We start from the raw sequence: 7,425 nt of genomic DNA, 5'->3' as shown, positions 1-7,425 counted from the left end.
CAAACAGCAGCTGCCCTGGGGCCACGGCTCTGCTCACTCCTTTTAAAGTGTGGGGTTTGTGACCCTGGCAGAGGGGGAAATAATAATTAAAACCAATTTTGGACGCTTGTGGTGGACAGTGACACAGGTGTGGAAAGGGACACTTAAAATCCAGATGTTGGGTGGCCGGAGAACTGCAGGAAGGGAGGAAAGCAAGCCCGGGTCCAGTGGAGTTTGGTCTGGGATGTGTCTCCATATCCAATGGGCTCCTTCCAAGCCCAGAGCCTTGGCTGGTCTCAGCAGCCCCCTCCTCTCCTGACAGTGAGAAGGCCCTCCTGCCTCAAAAGTGGTGGAGATTTAGGGTTTTGGGCCTCAGAGCCCTGAGTACCCCATAAAAAAGGGTTTTCCTTCCCTTTTCCTTCCTTGCAGCAGCTCATCCCTGATTTATCAGCAGCCCGCTGCTCTCCTCTCCTGCTGCTTTCCACTGACTCGGGTGGGTTTTCCTCCCTCTCCAGCTTCACCGAGCTGGGCACAATTTGTGTTTTAACACCAGCAGGAAAATGCAGAGCCAGGAGCCAAAAGTGAGCCCTGACAGCGCCTCCTCCAAGCCCAAACCCCTCGGAAGGTGCCAACACCTCCAGGGCTCTCCCTTCCCTTGGGAGGGGAGCTAGGGAGGCTCTGCCCCTGCTCTGAACCGGGACAGGTAAGGCTGCAGGCAACAGGATGTCATTTATTGCCGGCTTTCCGCTCCCGGAGCTGCATCTTTGATCTGGGAGGACGCGCTTTGCATCTTCGCTCCGAGGCACCGCTGCTTCTCATTAGCGGCTCGCCCCGCAAACAGTAGCTGGAATTCCTTGTAGCCTCGCCGGGCTCGTTACGAACCAGCCCAAAAAAAGAAAGAGCTGGGAAAGAGCAAAACCTCACCTGGCTGCCCCTCAGCATCTCCTTCCAGCAAAGCGTGAGGAGCCTCAAGAATTTTTGGGGTTCCCTCACCAAAGTTCATCCTCTGCTCGCGTTCCCAGGGGCTGCCCGGGCATGTGAAAGCCATTATTAACTGCTCAGCCTCTGGGTTTTAGAGACCCTTTTGATCAAACAAACAGCCTGGAAAAATCTGCCCCGCGTATCCCCAGCCCTGCAGGTCCCTCCTGTCCCTTCCCGGGTGCTCCCAGGATTTTGGGGGGCATTTCTGGCTCCCAGGATGAGCCCCGTGCTGTGCTTGCTGTTCCCATCCTGCAAAATTGCTGCTGTCAGGAAAATTAATTTACAAACACCAGAGGTTGATGTCCAAAAAGGAGACGGAGGAGTTCTGTAACTTTATTCCAATAAAGGGAGAGGCCATGGGGCATCCCCTGGGGTCTCTCCAATTTTTGGAGGATGCAGCCTCCTTTTTATCCCAATTTCCCAGCCACATTTCCCTCTCTCTTTCCCCATTTCTGAGGTACTTGAGAGGTTCAGACTTCCCAAAACGCCTGATCCCAAAGATTCCCCTCTAATGTATAATCCTCCCTTTTAATTCTTAATTCTTAAAAAATTTAGGTTTTTTTCCCCATTGTTTCTTTCATCTTTCAATGTCCAATTTCATTTATCAGCAAACCTAAAATGTATTTGTAAAGGCAAATATCTTTTTCCATTCATCAATCAGTGGAATCCTTCCCATTGTTTCTTTTATCTCCTCCAACCCCAAACTCCAATGACCCTACCTAGACCCAGCTGGGTTTTTTTTCCTCCAAGAAAATTTTATTTCATTTTATTTCCTGGAAAGCTGACTAACAATGCACTCTGATTCATCCTGAGTCCCTGGAGAGGATCTTCCTTCCTGCCCAGGTGATGGGGAGTTGGGAGAGCACAGCCTGAACTTTTGGGTGAGAAGCCTCTGATACTCCAAGATTTTAGCCAAAATCAACTGCTTGAGGGGCAGTTTGTCCTGTCTCACCCACCCTTCTGCTCTATCTCTGGCCTGAAATTCTCAGATTCTGTATTTAAAACAATTTCTTTGGTGAACTGCAGTATCCAAGTGCTGGTTTTAGCTACCAGCAGACCCACAGCTTGTTTGTAAAGAGAAATCTGCTATTCCTCTCACTGCTTTTTGGGGGAGTTTGTGATGCTTTGTTGTCCCTTCCTTGCTCTGCAAACGGGTTCACATCCAAATTTACAGCTCCAGGCTGAGTTTTAGTTATTCCTTTTTGCCCTCAGCGCAGAGAAAACACTTAGGTTAATTATTTGAGCTGCTAATGAAGCAGCTCCAATGCTCGAAATTGAGACCACTAGATGTCAGTGCTGCCCTACGCTGCGGTGGGAAACCCTAAATCCAGCAACCCTAAATCCAGCAACCCTAAATCCACCCTGGGAATTGCTGGGGAAGCGGGACCAAAGAGGTCCTGCAGATCAAACCCCACCCCACAGCAAAAGGAACATTTCCAATCGTTTTCATTTAAAATAATCAGATGGGTGGAAATGTCTACCAAAAAAAGCAGCTTTAAATCAGAGTCCTGGCCAGTGTCCTGCCAGGTGATCTTCAGAGAAACCATCCTGGCTGTGGAGATTGGTAAAGGGAGTCAGGGAAATGGTTGTTCCTTTGAGGAAAGGGGAGATTCGGGCTGATTTGGAGCCAGGGGGTGAATGAAGAAGCGAAATTTGTCGCTGTGAATCTGTGGTCGCTGCCTTGCTGTCCCCTCCCACCATGGCCACAGCCACGAGAGGGCCCTCCTGCCTTAAAAGTGGTGGAGATTTAGGGTTTGGTGCTTCAAAACCCTGAATACCCCATAAAAAAGGGTTTTCCTTCCCTTTTCCTTCCTTTCCTTCCTTTCTTTCCTTTCCTTCCTTGCAGCAGCTCATCCTTGGAGATGATTTATCATCTAATGATTTATTAGGGTTGGCTGCTGTGGGAGTGATACTGGGTGAATGCTAACTCTCCTTAATCCTCTAAATGTGGGAAAAGAAGATTTTTAGGATTCAGGAAAGGGCAGGGACATCCAGGATGGGTCGTGGTTCATCACCTGATGCTGCTGCCTCTGAGATTTGGTGCCCTTGGTGCTGGGCACATCAAGAGCCATGGCTGTGATTTGATACAATTTGTAAGTATTCCATTTCTAATTTCTAAACAATCTTTAGATTTTTCCATATAATTTTCTCTGTTTTCCGTATTTATTCTCTATTTTTATTTGCATTTTGATTTGCAATGCCATCATCCATTGCCCTCATTCCATTTCACACCTGGATTTCCAGAGCAAGGATGTGGCACTAGAGGTCAGCCTTGCCTCAGGGTGGGTTTGCAGCTCCAGTTGTGCCCAGGGGCAAGGGAACAGGTTTATGGCTTTCCAAAATCAAGGGCTAAATCAAAATCAAGGGTTGTTTCCAGCATTGCAGCCTCCTCCCTGGGGAGCTGCTTCTCTATTTTCTGTCTGGGTCTTGGGGCTTCCAAGGTGTCCTGAGAGCAGAACATCAGTGAGAAGATCAGTGAGGAAATCCTTTTGGGGATTGGAGCTGCTTCATTAGCAGCTCAAATAATTGTCCCAAGCGTTTTCTCTGCCCTGAGGGCAAAAAGGAATAATTAAAGCTCAGCTTGGAGCTGCAGATTTGGATGTGAACAAAAGCAAGGAGGGGATAGCAAAGCACCCCAGCCTTGTCCTTCCTGAGACTCCAAAGTTGTGTCTGCTCTGGGGTCAAAACCCTCTAAAACCCTCCAAGGAACAGCCCATGAATTCTGTAAATTAATATGGCATGTTAGAATGAAAATACTCTTTTCTAGAAAAAATAATAATAATAATAATAATAATAATAATAATAATAATAATAATAATAATAATAATAATAATAATAATAATAATAATAATAAAAAATATAATTTCCCCTCCTCTCTATTCCAGTCTTACATGGTTTGTGGGCTGATGAAAATGGCTGAACTTTGTAATGGTTTTGCTGAGTGTCCTCTGGTGTCCCTGTCCCTGACAGCAGCACCCCAGAGAGGGAATCCAAAATGTCCAAAATGTCCAAAAAGGAGACAGAGGAGTCCTTTTTGACTTTATTCAAATAAAGGGAGAGGCTATGGGTATTCTCTGGGGTTTCTCAAATTTTTGGAGGATGCAGCTCCTCCATCCCATCCTGGGAACAGGATGGAGTTGCCCAGGGGGGAACAGCATCCAGAGAGGGAATCCATGGATGGATGGAGCTGCCCAGGGGGGAACAGCATCCAGAGATGGAATCCATGGATGGATGGAGCTGCCCAGGTGGGAAGAGCATCCCAGAGAGGGAATCCATGGATGGATGGAGCTGCCCAGGGGGAACAGCATCCCAGAGAGGGAATCCATGGATGGATGGAGCTGCCCAGGTGGGAACAGCATCCAGAGAGGGAATCCATGGATGGATGGAGCTGCCCAGGTGGGAACAGCATCCAGAGAGGGAATCCATGGATGGATGGAGCTGCTCAGGTGGGAACAGTGCAGTGCTGAGTGCTGGGCTACCAATCTCTGCAGGTGAGCAGGAGCTCCTGATGCTGCGTTTGGCATGGGTGGCACTGGCATCTGCCTCTTCTAAATTCCCATATTCTGTTTGAAACCACTATGGAAAAACCTGTGTCTCTCTTCCTCAAACAGGAGAAAGCCTTAAATGCTGAGGGGAGTGAGGAGAAGGGATTTTAGATGCTTTCAGAGAGAATGGACTATCAGCAATCCCAGGACCTGCAGTACCAGCTGGAAATCACCCAAACCCAGGAGTTGTGTTGTTTTTATTCAGTCATCCTCAGTCCCTGGAGAGGATCTTCCTTCCTGCCCAGGTGATGGGGAGTTGGGAGAGCACAGCCTGAACTTTTGGGTGAGAAGCCTCTGATACATCAAGGTTTTAGCCAAAATCAACTGCTTGAGTGGCAGTTTCCCCTGCCTGAACCACTTTCTGCTCTGTCTTTGGCCTAAAATTCTCAGATGCTGTATTTAAAACAATTTCTTTGGTGAACTGGAACATCCAAGAGATATGTGAGGTTTATTTTTTGCTCTTTTTGTGTTTTAAAATGAATAACTTTGCATCACGGTGATGAATAAATGAAGCAAAATAACTTGGTGCTTCCTGGAGATGTTTGGGATGAAGGAAGAGGAAGGTGGGAGAAGGAAAATCCACACTGCACACCAGCTCACACTGATATTTCAATATCAGAGTGAGCAATGGATTAAGCCTGAGTGAGATGGGCTTTACCTTAAAGTGGTTTCTAGACAAAAATCAAAGCAGAAGCAGAATCCACCTCACATCTCTTGATATATTTAATTATCTACAGCTGCTCAGAATGTTCCAAAGGCATCTTCCACCTCCATTCCCAGCTTTCTGTGTGCTGTCCTTCAAGGCACACACCTTCATCCCAAATCCATCCAGCCCAGAGGGACTGCAGGGGTGAGGAGCAGCCAGCCTGGAGGGACAGGAGTGACCCCACAGTGTCACCTGGACCAGCTCCTGCCTTCAGTGTGGGGTTCAAGCAGCTGCTGGCTTGTCCCTGGAGAGAAAAATCCCATCAGGTCCTTGAGCAGGAGGAAAACTGAAATAAAAATGTGATTCCTTATTTTATGGAGTGCTCTGGAACATGGAAAGGGTGAGCAGGGTGTGCTCCTGTGCTCCACAGCTTCTCTGCTCACCTGGGCAGGGGAGTAAAGGTTTGGGTTAGGGTAGGTTAGGGTTAGGCTAGGGTTTGGGTTAGGGAATTGCTGCTGCAGGGAAGTGATGGTTTGGGTTAGGGTCAGGGTTTGGGTTAGGAATAGGGTTAGGGTTAGGGTTTGGGTTAGGGTTTGGTTTTGGGTTTGAGTTTGGGTTGGGGTTTGGGTTTGGTTTTGGGTTTGGGTAAGGTCTTGGGTTTGGTTTTGGGTTTGGGTTTGATTTTGGGTTTAGGGTTAGGTTTGGGTTAGGATTTGGGTTAGGGTTTGGGTTAGGGTTATGGCTAGGATTAGAGTTAGGATTTGGCTCTGGGTTTGGGTTTGTTTTTAATTTTGGTTTTTGGTTTGGATTAGGGAAGTGCTGCTGCAGGGAAGTGATGGTTTGGTTTGCAATGCCTTGGGGCAGGTGATTCCCAGCTGTTCAATTTGATGAAGGCTGGGATGGATATCCAGCTGATCCATCCCTGTTTTCCAGCCCATGGCACACCCCCAGCATCACAGGACACAGCCAGTCCCATGCCTGGAGGCTCCAGCAGGTCTCAGCCCAGGCACAGCCAAACCATCACATTTTCTGCCTGCCTTTCCCCATCAGGAGACAATCAGATGTTCTCCAGGCTGGAGATAAAGCTCCTGCCAGCTTGGTTTGACTCATCCTCCTGATGAGAGCTGCCAGATGGAGGGGCTGGAGCTCAGGGGCAGCCCTGACCAACTCTGGCTTGAGGATCTCCAGGCTGGTGGCAGCTCTGGGAGCCTGTGGCTCTGTGGATGCTGCTGTGGTCTTTGGAGGAACATCCTGCTGAGCAGAGCAAGGCTGTGGGAGGGAGAAATTCCCTCCTGGCACCTCACGATGCTCAAGACTCTGTCTCTCTTCCCTTGCTCCTCCACTCCCTGGCTGCCCATTACCAACACCCCTGGGCATGCTGCACTTTGGCCAGCAGACAAATCCCTGATTGCCTCAGCCCAGCACAGTCAGATGGTTGTTTTGGGTCACAAGCTCAGCTGGAAGGCACACGACTGAGCAAACCACAGCACGGGGATGCACTGACAGCAAAACGAGCTGGGCTGTGGGCTGTGGGCCCTGTGCCTTAGGCAATAACTTTGGATTCTATTTCATACATGCACACATTCTTCAGCTGTGCTTGCATTTCAAAGGGTTTCAGCCTTTGCTGAAATCACATCAAAGCCAGTTTGTCCAAGAGAGGCTTTAGTTTCATCACCAAACCAAACTGTGGTGCTTGTGGTGCTGATAAATCTGTCCTTCAGCTTCAGGTTGTTGCTGAGGACTCTTCACTGCTCTCCAAAAATCCCATCCACAGCGAGATGTTCCCACCTGCCAGGAGCATTCCCTGCCCCAGCACCCTGCACACACTGCTCTGCTGATCCCTGCATTGGGTGGGTGTGAGGATTTCCCATATACCCCACACAGGCTGTCCTGCAGTCTCAGAGCAGGGGATATTGCAGATGTTAACACTTATGGAGGGCACTTTGGTGCTCAGGGATGAAGGGATGCTGAGCTCAGAAGTGGAAATTGCCTTTGCCCCCAGCTGGATGAGGGTGGGGTGGTGGAGAGGGATCCCCCCAGTGTGAATGCAGGAATTGCTGGGGCAGTGTGACACTGGGCTGGCAGGTCTGGAGGTACATGGAGGGGCACAGATCTCGGTGCTAGGCACCCCTGGGCTGTGGAAAACATTTATCTTCCCAATAAATCTGGGAACTAAGCCTCAGCTGTCAAATAGTGGGCTCCCCACTCCACTGAACTGTCCCAAATACCAGCACGGAGCAGAGGATGGAGGGCTGGAATAGCTGACCTTTAAAG

Source organism: Zonotrichia leucophrys, chromosome 24 (genome assembly GCF_028769735.1).
Source record: "Zonotrichia leucophrys gambelii isolate GWCS_2022_RI chromosome 24, RI_Zleu_2.0, whole genome shotgun sequence".
Taxonomy (NCBI): domain Eukaryota; kingdom Metazoa; phylum Chordata; class Aves; order Passeriformes; family Passerellidae; genus Zonotrichia; species Zonotrichia leucophrys.
The sequence above is the reverse complement of the archived record's forward strand: the minus strand, read 5'-3'. Positions refer to the sequence as shown.